This window comes from Sorex araneus, chromosome 2 (genome assembly GCF_027595985.1).
Source record: "Sorex araneus isolate mSorAra2 chromosome 2, mSorAra2.pri, whole genome shotgun sequence".
Lineage (NCBI taxonomy): Eukaryota > Metazoa > Chordata > Mammalia > Eulipotyphla > Soricidae > Sorex > Sorex araneus.
The window spans coordinates 349354332-349372833 of NC_073303.1; positions in this window are offsets into that span (position 1 = coordinate 349354332).

Here is an 18502-nt window from a genome sequence, read left to right on the forward strand (position 1 = left end):
TTTGTCATTTTCTTGAGACTATTGTTGATTTTACTTTTAATATTTGGTTGTTTGGAGAGAGACAGTAACAGAATACTGAAAACAAAAACTTGGCTCTGGAGAGGTAGTTCATTATGATCGGAATTAAACCACCCATGTATGAGTCTCACATAATACTGTGTAAAAAGCAGCTTTTACTATCTTCTTCCACCTTAAGTATCTTCCAAATTAAATCCTGGGGTACAATACAATGCAGAACAATGTTTTGGGGGTTTGTCTTATTTGTTTGTTCTGCTTAGGGGGACCGCATGTAGGAGTAAGAGTTTCTGAAGTCTTATTCCTCAGTCTGAATTCAAGGGTCACTTCTGATGCTGCTCTGGAGACCAAACCATTTTGCTGCGTGGAGGAAATAGATGTTTTTTCTCTGTGATATTTCCCTGGCCTAACTGCAATATATGTAATAGACCTTGTATTGACATTTTGGCGCTTGGTCCAAGGTGCTTGAATACTCTACAATCCTGTAGAAGTCAACAACATTTTGCATTTGCGTCATGTTAGCATGTTTTTAACAGGTTAATCTTATCTTTTTTTTTGATAAAATATATGATATCCTATTTTAGGTCTGCTAGTGAAAACTTGGCCATTTAAAACTAGCATGTCTATTTCCATACAGTCTTGTAACTTGCATAGCATATAGCATATTATATTTATTATCCTTATTTGTATGAATAGCATAAAAACACATAATAAAGACTAAATGTCATATGTGTCCAGTTTTGCCAATATATGGTATATCTGTAAAGATCCCAATTAGTTTTTATAGATTTCCCTAACTATAGATCAATGACAATATGGCAGTGGTAACTCTGCTATGAAAAGAAATGGCAAATCACAGAAAAGCACAGAGAAGGACAATAGAAGGGATAGCTATTTTACAATTTCCCATATTTTTTTCCTTAAAACCAAGATGCTGCGTTAGACTTAGCAAACTCTCAGAAAGCCACTGATGTGCCCGTGTGCTTAGGCCCTAGAAGTAACTGCTTCTCTGCTGAGTCCCAATTAAAGGCCACATGGAAACTCAAGGTGCAGTAAATAGATAAACTAGGACAAAAACTACAACAGCAAACAGGCCAGACAAATGATCTACAACATCCATAATACATTCTTTCTATGTCTGTGACTTGTTAGAAACCCGAAAGACAATCCTGGCCCTACTTGGTCCCCTCATCTGTAATACCGACTGATAAGAGAACCTATGCCAGTTGCAGTGTTTTCTCTTGAAAGTGCAGAATATGGGGTTGATTAAAGCAAAGAGTGCATTTTAAAGGCACATGAGAGGGAGATTGAAATCACCCGAGATAGTCTGTTTTTATTCATTCCAAAGAGGTACAAAGGCTCTGTCTGGGTAGCATTAAAGAGTAAAGGTTCAAAAGGAATATGTGAGAGTTCCCAGGAGACTGGAAACATAAGAATGCATTGAAATGAGATGGAGAAAGTGCCTGAAAATAGCCAAATAATGACTATTTGTGGTAACTCTCTTGTTAGCATCGATTGTGGAATATTTGAGGCCTGAGAGAATCAATGTATATGGTAAACAATCACCTCCTAAACCAGAATGTCAGTGATATGATGCAGAATAATGAATATAAAATCTAGCCAAAACTAATGGCCAAACAAGATAAGCAAATTGAAGTGGATAAGCCAAGAAGAGTGAGTGACTGACGATTGAGTTAGGCTTAATCCCAGTGAAAATCTGTCCCTTTGAACAGCCTTTGCTTCATAGTGTCAACAGAGGTTGACAGCTGAGCCCACAAGCTCCTGTTAGCTTCTGTACCATCAAATCTCACCTACAATTTGAGATGCAGGTTCAGGTATTCAGACATTGGTAAAGAAAACCATTTTCAGAGTTTACTGAATATTATTCCCATAGCAAAAGCTTATCTTACACCTGATCCCGGAAGGGGGGGGGGGGCTTGTACTAGGAGGTTCCTTTCTAAAAAAAAAAAAATGATTTCCAAACACTTCTGTTTTTTTCTCTCACTCTCAATTTGTTCTAATGATTTTAAGGTATAAAAGGTATTGCATGACAGTTCAATTCTCCTTTATTTTGTGCATCTCCCCAATGATTTTACTTTAAATTGACTTGTGACCCTCCTTTGAAGATGCAGGGAGTTAGAGAAAGTTTGTTGATGTGTCTCATTGGGACAGTGTTGCTGTGAAATAAAAGTAAGCTCCTATATTTTTAGAGTGGAGCCCATCAGAAAAAAAGATCTGCTTCTAGCCGGTCACTTGGAAGTCTTTATATCCTAAAAGATAAACTTGGAACTAGGAGTTAACCTGAGATCAGCCTGAACTCACTTTCCAATACTGTGTGTGATAGTATTGCCTTAAACTTCCTCCTTGCAAGTCAAGTTGATATCTATGTAATCACAAATAAAACATCTTATGCTCATACAAACACCTTAGAAAAACTAGAAAATCCAGTAGAGAATCTTAAGGAGAAAGCCATGTGGCTTTCTAAGACAGTCTCCAGTCATTTGTGATCTTTCATCATTTTTTTTGGAAAAAAAGCTGTGGATATGCTAAAGGTCAAATTTATAATTTGACAACATTTTGTTGGTTATAATTCTTTGGGATTTTATTTAAATACCATTTGAGATAAAATGACAGATTTGCTTCAACATTTGTCAGAGTAGTATTTGTGGTAGATGGAGTGACTTATGCAATGTTTTCTATAAGCAGTATAAAATAATGGTATTTAATTTTGGGAAATAATTTCTAGAACTTTCCTAGATTTTTGCATATGTTCATGAACAAATACATTGACTGTCTTTGCCTTTGTTTTGGAGTTTCTTCTCAACGTTGTTTGTACAGTGAACTATTTTCAGAAATAGAGTCCATTTGGTGTCTTTCTTCAAAACAAAGAACAAGTTTACTGCTTTGGAAGACAGCGATAGTATCTCTCTTTGGAGCAAATGGCAGTCATACTTACTGCATGTATAATAAAGGCAATGTTTCACTCTGAAACTAGGAACATACATGCCTAATGACCATTACAAAGGACTTGCTTTCCTCACTAAGCTGACAGGGTTTTTCTGTTAGTGTTTATGTTTAATATAGCCCACTTAGATATGCAGGAAATTGTTTTCTCTCCTTACCTCACTGTTAATAAACTGCAATCATTTTGAATATCACTTTTTTTAATCTTTCTGATAAGTTGTGATTCTCTGCACACTCTAAGGGATCATCCTGATGTGACCTTAGAGATCATTGTTCTTTACAGATTACCTAAGATAATTTAAGTATTTAATAGCAGACTTTTAGCAGGTGCTCTTTCATCATATTATTATTTGATATTCTTACCACTATGTTTCATCAAATGTAATAAAATAAAACTCAAATTTTTAATTTAATAGCAAATAGAATCCAAGAGATACTCTTTAATGAATAGATTGCTAAAGTAGTGAAAGAATACTAACGTAGCCCATATCATAATAAAATGATAATGAGTTCACTTATATCTTAGCTTGGCATGGGCCTTGGGTTGGATCTAGCAGTGATTTTCAAATCACGGATGGGAACACATTTGACAAGGCACATTTTCCTCTTGGCTAGCTGCAGCAACATTTGCAAGAGCTATGAAGTATTTGTTGGACCTTAAATATGTCATGTGTATAGACAACTGGAAGCAACACTTTCTGCATTCATCCAAATGTAGAATTAGTTTCAGCCATTTTTTATACTCTTGGGGAAATCTTCCTTGAAGTGACAATAATTTAACCTCATTTTTTCATTTTCTGTTGAGCGTGTACACTCTTACTGTGAAAGCAATTAGTTATTCTATATTTTCTCTTCTTGGTTACTGTGTTCTTCAGAATAGGCTATGTTATATATCATCTAACAAGCAACTTGCAAATCTTACTCTTAAAACAAGATAAAATTTATTTCCTGCTTATGTTTGCCTTTTCTTCCTTGATATTTCTGGAAGTTTTTGTCATGCTTTGCTTTCATTATGAGACCCAGGTAGCTGAATATTCACAATTTTAACATTGTAATGTCCTGGCATTAACTGTCTCAAAATTAAATGCCATCCACTTTCCTGTCCAAACCTTTGTTGTATCATGGTCACTGGCAACTCAAGGAGAGAAGAAAGCATATAAGGAGGAAGAAAAAACTGAATTATGTTGTGAGGAGTCCCAGTAATAAATAAATATTCTTTGATTTAAATGTTTGCTTTAGGAGTTAGTTGACCTTTCAAGGCTTCAATCCCATAATTAGGCTGGTGCTATTACTTGTAGGAATGATTTCTTGATCCAAAAATATTTTGTTGGAGGCTGGAGAAATAGTATAGCGGGTAGTTGTTTGCTTTGTATGTGGCCCACCCCGGTTTGATTCCCAGCATCTTATACGGTCCCCCGAGCACAACCAGAAGTAATTCCTGAGTGCATGAGCCAATAATAACCTCTGTGCATTTCTGAGTGTGACCCAAAAAGTAAAGAAAACAAAGTTGCTTTTTACGATCATAAATTAATGAATGATTCATTCATTCAGAACCTGAGAGTACAATGGGCATGGTAGTTGCCTAGTTCACAGCAGACCAGAATTCATGCACAGCATCAGATATGTCCCTTCCCCTTCCCAGCCTCACCAAGAATGATCCCTAAGTGTAGAGACAGAAGTAAGCCTTGAGAAAGAAAAGGAGGGAGGGAGGGAGGGAGGGAGGGAGGGAAGGAGGGAGGGAAGAAAGAAAGAAAGGAAGAAAGGAAATAAGAAAGGAAGGGAGGGAGGGAGGAAGGAAGGAAAGAAGGAAGGAAGGAAGGGAGGAAGGTAGGGAGGAAGGAGAGAAGGGAGGGAGGGAGGGAGGGAGGGAGGGAGGGAGGGAAGGAGGGAGGGAGGAAGGGAGGGGGGGAGAAAGAAAGGAAGAAAGGAAAGAAGGAAGGAAGGGAGGAAGGGAGGAAGGAAGGAAAGAAGGAAGGAAGGAAGGGAGGAAGGTAGGGAGGAAGGAAAGAAGGGAGGGAAGGAGGGAGGGAGGGAGGGAAGAAAGAAAGGAAGAAAGGAAAGAAGGAAGGAAGGGAGGGAGGGAGGAAGGAAGGAAAGAAGGAAGGAAGGAAGGGAGGAAGGTAGGGAGGAAGGAAAGAAGGGAGGGAGGGAGGGAGGGAGGAAGGAAGGAAGGAAGGAAGGAAGGAAGGAAGGAAGGAAGGAAGGAAGGAAGGAAGGAAGGAAGGAAGGAAGGAAGGAGGGAGAAAGGAAGGAAAGGAGGAAGGGAGGAAGGAAGGAAGAGAGGAAGGAAGGAAGGAAGGAAGGAAGGAAGGAAGGAAGGAAGGAAGGAAGGAAGGAAGGAAGGAAGGGAAATTGAAAAAAGTATGGAAGGAAGGAAATAAAGAAAGAAAAATGCATGGTTATATTATATCAGGAATTTTTGACTAAAAATACATTTTTCTGCCATCACCCCAGTGCTCAGGGCTTACTCTTTGCTCTGAGCCCAGGCTTCACTCCTGGGAGTATTCTGGAACCATATGGGGTGTCAGGATCAAATCTGTATGGAACCAGCTGTACTGTTTCTCTAGCTTCATGGGTGAAAATGTTTTAAAATGTCAGAGGTGGAAAGAAAGTTGGGGAACTGGAGAAAAACAAAGGAAAAGAAAGTTTGTAGAGAAGATACTAAGAGAAAATGGAAAGGAAGAATGGTGGAAAACAAGAAAAGACTAAGAGAAGACAAATGTTGAAAGGAAAGAAAACCAGTGGGAAATGAATGCTGAGAACAAAACTCACACATTTCAACCACATAGAACTCCCTAAGAAGGTGGGGGAAGGTAAGAAAACCTATAAGACATTATTTAAATCTTAAGATGCTGTGCCCCAGGGCTGAAACGGAGTCTTGAGCTCATCATCTCCAGCTCCCTGCTGACTTAAAGAGAAAAAAGAAAACTTTTTAAAGTGGCAGTAGAACAAAAGTTCTGCATCTCAAAGCAACTAATGAAAACACACACATAGACTCTTCAGATTTTTCCTCTTCCCTAGGGCTCCCTTTTTCTTAGCATAAAAAAAAATGTGAGAACCCAGCTGAGATCTGATTTTTTGCCCAACTTTACAGAAACAGGAGATAGAACATGCTTGCCCCAAACTTCAAATACCAGGAGACAAAAAAGACATTTTAATAAGTCGAGGAATTCTTCTATGTATTCAATGATTACAAGGTTTTCTTCTCTATGCATCTATCTCCCTGATTTTAGGTGGTGTGTGTGTGTCTCTGACCTGTGTGTGTGTGTGTGTGTGTGTGTGTGTGTGTGTGAGAGAGAGAGAGAGAGAGAGAGAGAGAGAGAGAGAGAGAGAGAGAGAAAGGTAGGGGGTAGAGACAGACAGACAGTCATTATAACTCAAATTGAACTTGATGCATTGCCACATATGCAAATCAGGTTCATTTATTTTTCAGAGAACTGAATGGTTTTCACTTAGTATATCTCTGGAAGAAATCAGCTATATGATTAAGAGAAGGGGGGGAGAGAGAGAGTGAGACAGAGACAGAGAGAGAGAGAGAATGAAAACACAAGAATATATATTAAGACAAAGAAAAGGTGGGAACTCTTAAGAAACAGAGAGTGGGGAGAATTGCGCCAAGGGCTTGAGGCATGCTTTCTATGGAGCTAGCCTTAGTTTAACCCTACAACACTACACAGTGTCCTAAGCAACACCGGGTGCACTTCCTCCAACAATGAAAAAGAGTGGATATGAAATAGGCTAAGAGGTTAGTACTCTCTCTGTTCTGGATATAAGTCCTAGAACTGATGGAGGTTTAGAAGCATTAATCCATCTACGTGAAAATTTAGCAAATTTCCCTCACAATGGGGTTTTAGAAATATTGGAACAAAATTCTAGTGATGTCTGTAATGACACCATGGAAACTTCTTTCCATCTCCTTATTTAAAATGCAAAATCTCTGACTCATTAACACTTAAAACATGTATATCATAGTTTGGATGAGCAACGGATGCTTTTTTTAGACGGGAGAAAAAAAATGACTTAGACAACCAAATTCCAAATTTGTTCATTTTCTTTTTTTCCTCGGGTTATTCAGATGTTCCATGTACAAATATCAAAAGATAACAAAAGAAGAAAAATATAAATAAGCTTACAAAATAGTCCTACTGTTTGTAATGTTAGAATTAAAAGTATATGAAGAAAAACAATTGTAGGCTACTGTTTTTTTCTTCTTCTTCTTTTAAAAAGACTGATGAATTCCACCAAAGATATTGGGGAAAGAAAGTAGTACAGTATTTTTAAGAATGTAGATGTTCTCAAAATCCTTCTTGACATGGATTCATTGTGCTTTTGCCTGCAGGTGGGTAACCTCCAAATATTATCTTAACAAAAGAGGCCAATTCTGACAGCCAGAATCCCAGTCTCCAAGGCTGCTAGAAGAACTTCCAGAGAGTCTCAGTGCTGAGGCTTTCTCTCGGCTTTAAAGAACAGACTAGAAGCTCTAGGACTTTGTTCCTTAATTTGTACAATGCTTCTAGCCTGAAAGATCAAATGAAAGTAGCCAAAAAAACAATGTGGTCTGTGATTTGGAATAAAATAAAAGGAGCAGCAAGCATTTTTGTGGATGAAACAAAACAAAACAACACAGACCAACAACCACACAATCTCCATACATAAATCTCCAATGCACATATGATTCCTGGTCCTAACACCCTGAGAATCATACAGCTGACAGCCATCACTAAATTGTTTTGGTTTTTCATGGGGACCCACTCAAAATGAATCTGGACTGTGCAGTATGGGCCTCCGAGTAGATGCTTAGCTGGTGACTGTTGTCTCTAGCAGTGCTGGGGACCACAAAGTCCGCCACCTGGTAATGATGGGGAGTGATGCAGTGCAGGGATCAAACCCAGAGCAGGCATTCCTGTCTTTTGAGCTACGGCTCAGACTCCCCAAACCTCCTTTTAACCCATGCATTCTGGGTGTGTAGTCCCAAATACTGGTGTGTATGACGATCAGAGGGCTCAGGGGTAAAATGCATTGCTTTTCAGTTGTAGTACCATAGATTTTATGAAGGGACTTTGGAAGTTCCATTTTCTTGCCTGCAGGCTAGGCAGGTGAACATTAAACAAACAAACAAACAAAAGAATAGATTTCATAACTTCCTCTGCTAACCTATATCAATGTTTAATGACTTCCATATGTTTTTACATTTTCTTTTCTGTTTTCTTCTTATTGCAGAAACACAGTGCTTATGTTTTCTTTGCTGTTTGGGAAAGTTCAGGGTCCTGGGAATTCTTAAAAGTACATAATTTTTTATTTGTTTACTTTTTGTTTCCCACTGAAAAAAGTCAGGAAAAGCGTCAACCCACACAAAATCTAATACAGTCATGCATCACTTAAAGATGGGAATAGAGAGAAACATGAGGCTAGGCCACTTTAGTCCTTCAAATGTAATATCACTGGTAGATTGTGTACATACAGGGGGCAGGATAAGAAAAAAACCACAATTAAATGAGGTCTCATAGTCACTGTCATCCCTTTGCTCATCTATTTGTTCGAAGGGGCACCAGTAATGTCTCTCATTGAGAGACTTTTTGTTACTGTTTCTGGCATATCCAATACACCACAGTAGGGTAGCTTGCCAGGCTCTGCCGAGCGGGCTCGATACTCTCGGTAGTTTGCCAGGCTCTCCGAGAGGGGCGGAGGAATCGAACTCGGGTCAGCCGCATGAAAGGCGAATGCCCAACCACTGTGGTATCACTCCAGCCCTAAATGAGGCGTAGTGGAAAATAATACCAAAAATATACAGCACACATGAGATACAGGAGTTGCTGCTGGCATAAACTCCACATCAAGGTAGGTCTGCGAAGACATTTGCTACTGTTGCATCTATGGTCTGTTACTGACAAAACCATAGTGATATTTTTTTCTGGGAAAAATTTTTTAATGTTAATATTTTATTTTTAATTGAATAACCATGCTATACAGTTACAAAGCACTCATTATTGAGTTTCAGTCATACAATGATCAAACACCCATCCGTTCGCCAGTATATTTTTCCTACCACAAATGTCCCCAGTATCCCTCCCACCACCCCCATGCCACCCCACCCCTTGCCTCTATGGCAGGCACTTTCCTTCTTACTCTCTATCTCTACTTTGGAGCATCATGGTTTGCAATACATATACTGAGAGGTCATCATGTCCTTTGTCTACTTTGTCTACTTTTTCTACTTTCAGCATACATCTCCCATCCCAAGTGATTTCTCTATCATTGACTTAGTGGGCCCTTCTCTATCCCAGCTGCCTTCTTCCCAGCTCTTGACCTAGGCTTCCAAATGTGAATTAATTCTCCTGGCCCTTGTCTCTACTGTCCTTGGATGTTAGTCTCATTCTATGTTATTTTATATTCCACAAATGAGTGCAGTCATTCTATAGCTGTCCCTCTCTGTGTGACTCATTTCATTTAACATGATACTCTCCATGTCCATCCACTTATAAGCAAATTTTATGACTTCATATTTTCTAACACCTGAATAGTATTTAATTATATAGATGATGTAGTATAGTTTCCTTAATCAATGGTCTGTTCTTGGGCACTGGGGTTGTTTCCAGACTCTGGCTATTGTGAAGAGTGTTGCAATGAACATACAAGTGCAGATGCTGTTTCTACTGTGTTTTTTGAGGTCATATGGGAGCTCAATTTCTAGGGTTTTTTTTTAGGAATTCAAGTACTGTTTTCCAAAAACGCTGGGCCAGTTGGCATGCCCACCAAAAGTGAACAGGAGTCCCTCTCTCCCGGCATCCGTGCCAGCACTGGTTGTTCTTGTTCTTTTTGATGTGTGCCAGTGTCTGTGGTATACTATGATATCTCACAAGTATAATTCTATCTTACAAGGATTTACTTATACCAACAATCAAGCCTGGACATTAGTCCCTGCCAGGTTGTTGAATTCATCTCTAAGATAGTTTGTTCATTCCAAATGTTGTACAGACCTCTGAATCTTTTTTCTATAAAGACTTCGTCTAAATCATATCCTTATAAATGGGTGCACACACAAAAATAAGTCTGCCATTCCTCTCACATACAAGGAAAGTATTTTACCATTGAGCTACATCCCAGTCCCCACCTCTCTCTATCTTAATATTTCTAAAGATATCATTTAGATCTTACTGTATAATCAAAACTCTTATTCCCATGCATTCTGTTTTCCTCTGAATGCTTCTTTTCTTTTCTTTTCTTTTCTTTTCTTTTCTTTTCTTTTCTTTTCTTTTCTTTTCTTTTCTTTTCTTTTCTTTTCTTTTCTGGTCACACCCAGCGATTCACAGGGGTTAGTTACTGCTGGCTCATGCACTCAGGAGGTGCATTTTACTCCTGGAGGTGCTAGGGGGACCATATGGGATGCTGGGAATAGAACCTGGGTCAGCCACATGCAACACAAACGCTCTACCTGATGTGCTGTCACTCCAGCCCCCTCTGAATGCTTCTTATAGTACATTCTCTCCTAAGAGTGAATTGGTCATCTCTACTCACTTTGGGCCATTTCCATATGTCTTATTTCTTTATATCTATAAGAAGACAGCATTATACACCACCATGTATTCATTTTTATTTGTACTTTCACAGTACCAAGTACAGTGCTATATGTATAGTTGATTTGTCATTAACATTTGATTAAAGACTGAAGGAAAGTGTTATTCCTCACTCAGGCAATTGGATCATTAAGTAACAGAGGGTTGCAATTTTACAGATATAATAATTGTCTTCCATATAGACATTTTCAAAAAGAATAACCAATCTCCATGTGATGAGAAAAATGTTTCTCCCACTTGATTGCCTATTTTCAATGAAATTTACATCATTTCTTGAGATCTGCTTAGATTAGATCACGTTCAATCAGCACTTTGATTTGTACATCTACTAGGTTCTTCCTCTATCCTAGATATCATGTATATAAAAATATTTTTAAATTATCTTATTTTAATTATGTTTAGGTAATAAGGTCACAATAATGTTTAAATTTATGGCGTTGATATACAAAGTTACTGCGCACCACCACTACCAATATTCCAATGAGCTCTATCTCTGTTCCTATGTCACCTCTGGTCCAAACCTCCTTTTTCCTACCTATTCTCTAATTATTTTATTGAAAAGTATGGTTTTAGTGCAAATTATTAACCTCCCTTAAATAAAGTTAGCTTTTCCAGTTGTGGTCACCATGACCATCAGATTATGATCACTTTTGGAGACATTGCCTGTCCTCACCCTTTAAAATAGCTGTTTTTTCTTAGAAATATAAAACCACTGCCAGTCATCTGAAGGAGGTGCTTGGAATTTTACTCCCTTATATTCTAATGAATGGTTGAGGGCAAAAAAAGTTTCAAATTGTCTCACTGAACCTGACGATTCTTGGGAAAGCTTCCTGCTCTATGTTCTACTGTTAACTAATGCGGGTAAAGGGCAATAACAACCTATAAGGAATCTTTGAAAATAGAAATAGTGTTAAGGAGAGCTTCTTATCTTTGTTATATAGTACCCACAGGCTCAGAAAGCCAAAGAACTTGATTTTTTGTGTGCTTTGTTTGTTTTTATGCTGTTTCCCTTTGGGCAATCTGCAACTGAACCAGTCTAAATTGGTTTAATCAATCAATAGGAATTTGCAATTCTATGTTAAGTGCAATGAGAGATAGTAAAAGACTATAAAAACACTTAGGTGTTCTGTGAAATTGGGACAGTGAAGAGGTAGGTTTTAACTGATCTTCTGACCAAGCTTTCAGGCACCACCCAAGAGATTCAATAGCAGACATGTTAGCACTTTCAAATTACTCTTTCAATTTTAACTGCCAGAAAGGGAAGATTATACTCATGGTCAGCAATTTTGTTCAGTTTCTTTAAAAGTATTGGTCTGATGTAAGGATCCACATGTTATTCATAATATGTTTGTATAACATATGAAATAGCCAAAGAAGAGCTGCTGATATTTAGATTGTGTCAAGGAATTTTTTTTTTTTATCTTATACGAATTCAGACAAACTCACTGAAATAACCATGATGAAAGACAGAAATCTTATGCTGCTTTGAAGGTTTGGCAAACAACAACCATGTATAGCAAAAATTTCATAAAATAGATTGCTAAATGAATCATCATCATCATCATCATCATCATCATCATCATCATCATCATCATCATCACCATGCGAATTTTGATTGTTGAATTTTTTGAGTGGTCTCAGTAATATCTCCATTCGTCCTAGCCTTGAGATTTTAGAAGCCTCTCTTTATTTGTCTTGTCCTTCCCAAGGATGCCTCGTTGGAGGCTCTTTCAGGACCAGGGGAATGAGAACCAGCATTGTTACTGGTTTTGGCATATTTATACGCCATGGGGAGTTTGTGAGGCTCTCCCATGTGGGCAGGAAACTCTCGGTAGCTTGCCAGGTACTCTCAGAGGAAGAAGTAGGCTATAAGATGTCTCATGGTTTCAGAACCTTGGTTTTAAGTCTCTGGATATTGGCCTTGGTGGGATTACATGGTGCCGGGGGCAGTCTGCTCGGGGCAGGGAGAGAAACTGAAACCCACCCCCTCTGAGGGGCCCCAGGGAAGACAGCCAGGCTGGGAGGCAAGAGACACTCCACTAAGTGAAGTCATTTTTAAAAAGGTCTTCAGTAGAAAAAATGCTGTATATACACATATAACTGTGTGCGTATGAACCAGAACCCAACACTAAATACACCACTCCCATATGAAACTCTTCAGAACATTCACTTGAACTCAAAGCTCACATGATCTGTACTCCCTGTATTAATTATACAGCATATACTTAGATTTATCTTACTGGTAAATAAAGGAAAAAAATTCAAATAGTGAGTGGGATTTATCTATGAAAACTTTTTTTAAAATTTATTTATTTTTTGATTAGTGAGTCACAGTGAGGGTACAGTTACAGATTCACACATTTTTGTGCTTGTTTTTACCTCATGCAATGTTTAAGAGCCCATCCCTCCACCAGTGTCCATTATCCACCACCCATGAACCCAGTATCCCTTACACCCTCCCAGTCCTGTCCCCCCCCACCCCACCCCACCTCTGTAGCGGGGGCATTCCAATTTGATATCTCTCTTTCCTTTTGGGTGTTGTGTTTCCAAATAGGGGTATTGAGTGGTCATCCTGTTCAGTCTCTAGTCTACTTTCAGCACGCATCTCCCTTCCCGCGCAGGATCTCCAATCACATATTACTTGGTGTTCCCCTCTCTATCTGGGATGACTTTCCCCCAGTGTGGGAGGCCAGCTTCCAAACTATGAAGCCAACCTCCTGGTATTATATACTACTATTCTTGGGTATTAGTCTCCTACTCTGTTGTTCTATATTCCACAGATGAGTGCAATCTTTCTATATCTGTCCCTCTCTTTCTGACTCATTTCACTTAGCATGATACTTTCCATGTTGATCACTTATATGCAAAGTTCATGACTTCATCCTTTCTAACTGCTGCATAGTATTCCATTGTATAGATGTACCAAAGTTTCTTTAACCAGTCATCTGTTCTTGGGCACTCAGGTTTTTTTCCAGATTCTGGCTACTGTAAACAGTGCTGCAATGAACATATAAGTGCAGATGTCATTTCGACTATACATTTTTGTTTCTCCAGGATATATTCCCAGAAGTGGTATTGCTGGATCAAATGGAAGCTAAATTTCTAATTTTTTGAAAATCGTCATCTATGAAAACTTTTTAACGATAAAAAAGCATGTATTATAAGAGATAATGGGTAAATATGGAAAATATTAATATCTCTCTGATCTTTTATTTTTTTTTAGTAGAGCAAATATATCTCACAAATAGCACTGTAATACTACTATACTGTCATCCCATTGTTCATCGATTTGCTCAAGTGCAAACCAGTAACATTTCATTGTGAGACTTGTTACTGTTTTTGGCGTATTGAATATGCCATGGGTAACTTGTGAGGCTCTACGGTGTGGGCGGGATACTCTTGGTAGCTTGCCGAGCTTTCGGAGAGGAGGATGTCATATTAATATTATCCAACCATATTAAAATTAAAAGATGAGTGCTGGGAACTTGTTTCCATGTTAAAATGCATGCCTGGTATGTATGAGATTATGGGTTTGAGCTCTTGCCCTCTTCATCTCTCAACTCTTCTCCTGCACACAACTAAGGACCCGATTTTAACATGAGGTATGGTATAATTTAGAAGCACAAATAGGTTATAAAAGCAGATATACTTTTCTTGAAGAGTTGATATCTTTCTTTATTTATGGGAAATGATTTTACATCGACATAAATGGTTATGGGGAAAAATTAAAAACACACAAAATGCTTTGAAATTTAATATGAAACTTCAAAGATACCAACGTTTATAGCCAAATGTTTGTATTTCTATTAATGCACATTATCTTTTTCTCGACTTTGAAAAAATAATTAATATAATTTACTTGTTACTTTGTTCATATCACATTATTTTCCATAAATCTTAACACAATCCTAGAAACTAGATTTTCATTTATCCAAATTTAGAGGTACAGTAACAAATTTATAACAAAAAAGTTAAGTAACTTGCCTAAGTTCACTAGTAATTTACTGCACTTAGATTCAAGTTAAGTTAGTTTTATTCTAAGATTTTTTTTTGTAAAATTAACATAAGAAACAGACAATTCCTTCATAACTTATTTTACTACAAGAAGAAATTAGGACAAGCTCTGAAATCATGTTCAATCCAGTAAAAATATCAGACAGAAAACTTTATATTCCACTTGAGCAATTTGTTTTCATGTGCTCAAATTGGTAAGTTTTATTATTTTCTAAGTGAATGTAGATCTCCATCCTTTCCCTACAAAGTTTCTATTCCAAAATTTTATCTATTCTCATTGCTGTAAAGTGCATACATTAACTATATATGTATAGTGAAAGCCGTGTACTTCATTTTTTATTTTTCTTTCAAAAGCATGAAATGTGAACATCTCACTGCATACTGAACTTCTCCACATATAAATCTACTTAATATCTTTAGCAAACTAACATTTGTACATCCCACCCCCCCAGACCAGATTTTTCCTTATTTTATAGGGGGAGACTTTGTGAAATAACAATTTTTAAATAAGATCATAAAGATTGTGCTCTGAGTTGGAATTAAGAGCCTCATGTGAAAATGGAGGATAGGAGAAACAGTATAGTAGTAAGGCTCTTTCTTGCCTTGCACACAGGCGACTTGTGTCTGAGCCCACCACAGTTGGGACCACATGTGGTGCCACAAGCCCCATTCGAAGTGATCCCTGAGTGCAGAGTCAGGCGAAAACCCTTAAGATAACCTTACATTTCTCAAATCATAAAACAAAAACAGAAAAACAACAGAAAAAATAAGAAATAAAATTCCAGTGAAAGTGTAATATCTAAATTTCCTGGCTAAAACATTATATTAAAAGTGTGTTGCATTCTTGTAAAAGAGTTTTTATACACAAATTTTTTGCACAAAGATCACATTGTTGAAATTATACCTATTTTTAATTAAAATTTGTGATGTTCTGTCAAAAGAGTTCAGGTGTTAGAGATGTTAAAAAATAAAGGAGAGAGGGGCCGGAGCGATAGCACAGCGGGTAGGGCGTTTGCCTTGCACGCGGCCGACCCGGGTTCGATCCCCGGCATCCCATATGGTCCCCCAAGCACTGCCAGGAGTAATTCCTGAGTGCAAAGCCAGGAGTAACCCCTGAGCATCGCTGGGTGTGACCCAAAAAGCAAAAAAAAAAATAAATAAATAAATAAAAATAAAGGAGAGAACAATGACGACCATAACACATAACATCCTGGATGGATCCAAGAGAATCAAGAAAAAAAGACAGGTGACTTATGGACAACTTTCAGCTAATTATAGTATATTTGCAAAGAAAAACATAACCACTTGCAGTATGACAATTTTCAATTGCTAAGACAACCCTAATTTGGTCACCTTAAAGTAGTGCTGTGGCAACTGCACTGTCTCATGTGAATCTGGTTTGTACTTTGATTTCAGGAAATCTCCATCCACCCCCTCACCCCGCCCCATCCCCCCAGGGTCCTCCTTTTTCTTCCCTGAAAAATCATGAATATTCTATCCTTAACTAAATTCCCTATTTTTATACACTAAAAACCTGAAAGTTTGAGGACATTGGGATATTTTATCTGGAGTAAGTCTTTACTCTGGTTCTTAGTGTGTATAACATTGCACGTGGTGTTCCTGATTCAGCCTTTTCTATTATGTATTTATCTGGCTCATGCTTGAATTCTTTCAAGTGAACTCGTGAACCTGACACCCTGATCTGGAGCTAACAGGTGACGTCCTGACAGAGCACTTCCTGTATCACTTATAAGATGAGAAAAAGAACGAAGCTCATTCTTTCTGGCATGTGATGATATGGCAAAAAAAAAAAAAAATCACTGTCTGTGAGACAAGAGGAATGCCTTCTCCAAAACCATCTATCTATGCCTTTATCTCAGTTTTTCAGCCTATAAAGTTGTATAGAATGAACTTATTTTGCATATATATTCACTCTATGGTATTTTGTTATGGGCACTGAACTGATTAGTAAAGTTTAGATACTTAATGTGACCAAAACAAAAGTATTGGTAACACTTCAACCCACCCAAACAAATCTTTTTCCTTTTCTAATTCTCAAATCAAATTGTTCAAACTTAAGCTTCCAACTGTCCAGAATGTCCTTCCTCCTGATATTTGCATGGCTAACTTATTTTTAGTACTATAAAGGTATAAATAACGTCAATATATTTAGCTAGCCTGTAGTTGAATATTTACTTGTGTCTGAAAATCTATCTTATGTAGTTTGTCTTCTCAAACAAAGATAAAGGTTGAGTTTGTAAAATTAAAAACTATAGCAAGTTACACAATTGTCACTCAGACTTTGGTTTATGTTCATTTGTTTTTTTTTTTTTTTTTTTGCTCCTTGGATAATTAGATGAAAGCACTAAGAAGACACATATTACATAGACTAATTAATTGAGTTGTCAAGGAGTGTAAGATTTTGTTTGTTTGCAGAGCTTCACTTTTAGGTTTTCCTGAGAAGCCTTGAGATTCCAATACTTTTGTTACATTACTATGTATGAGTAACCTAGCATTGGTACCTACAACCTTCTTTGGGCCAGATTACCCCATTTCCTTTCAATTTGATTTATTATCACTGATATCATAGCTCATGTCAGCTTTTCCCAAGGCACTCTCTAATGGTAGTTATACCATCCATCCCTTCTGTATGCCCTCATTTAATTTTCATCATAGAATGTAACTTTATCTGAACCTTAAAATTTATTCCGTCATTAATTTATATGCTGTACCCTCTCCCCCCGTGTAATACACTTTGAACAAAAGTTCAGCTACTTTTCCCTCAAGAACAATGCTTGTAAAAGAATCAGTGTTTAATAAATGTTTATTGAAAAAATGATGAATTACTTCATGAACGAGCATTGGTCATCATGTGATTTATCTTAGTCAGTGAATTTACAGGGGTTTGTTTTATAATACTGCGTTAAAAAAATTCAGTACAAATTTTTCCACCACTCTATTCTCTCTAAACTTCCTCACTCTTCTTACCCTTCCTATGACATATGTAGACATTCAGCCCCTTCATTTGTTTAAACTACAAACCTGACATCTGAACCTAACATTATATTTTCCTTTCAACTATGCAAATAAAATATCACATATTTTATTGTAAAACTATCAATAGCTAAAGATGCTGATAAAGCAAATTTTTACTTCCCACTCACTCAAACACTATAGTCTTGAGGATCTGATTAGAGGAAACCACTGTTAAGAATCTCATTTACTCCTCAGACTTTTCTGAAACTGAAGTTTTCTTTTCTTATCACTGTCTATGCCATGCAAGCTTTTCTTCCAAGGAAAACTTCACTGAGTCTCAGAGCTACAGACAGTGTCTCCTAATTGATTGAACTCAGATTTTCCTCTTTGCTATTTTATTACTGGATTGGGATACAGTCTTGAACTGGAAATTAATATTTTCTCTGAAAAGGTCATCTCATCCCAGCAATAACGTGAATTCCAGTACAGACAGAATGATTTCTCAGACCTTGAACTTCCCATAGTCCTAGGCACGCTGACTTTGTATATGAATAAAGCCTATGTCTTGAAATAGCATGTTATATTTACAGAAAAGAAATCTCACTGTGTTGAATAGATTATAGAAATCACAATGAACATGTACAACTCATACTGAACCTATTTTGTGCTTTTATATTTTGTGCGTTGTGGCCCCCTGAGTCATTTCAATCTGAAAATAAAGAGATTAAAAGTGGTTAGATGTCCCCTCCCAGATATAGCTAATAAAAATATCTTTATAGAAGTGGAAATGAAATAAAATGCATATTCAATAGTTTAAGAATTTTGTCAATCCAATACTTCTATTCATAATTTAAGATAAAAAATCTTTGACTATCTCACTGCTATTGGTATTATAGACATTGATTTTGTAAATTTTCCATTTAAAGAAGAACTGATTAGCTTACTGTTATTGTCTTTTT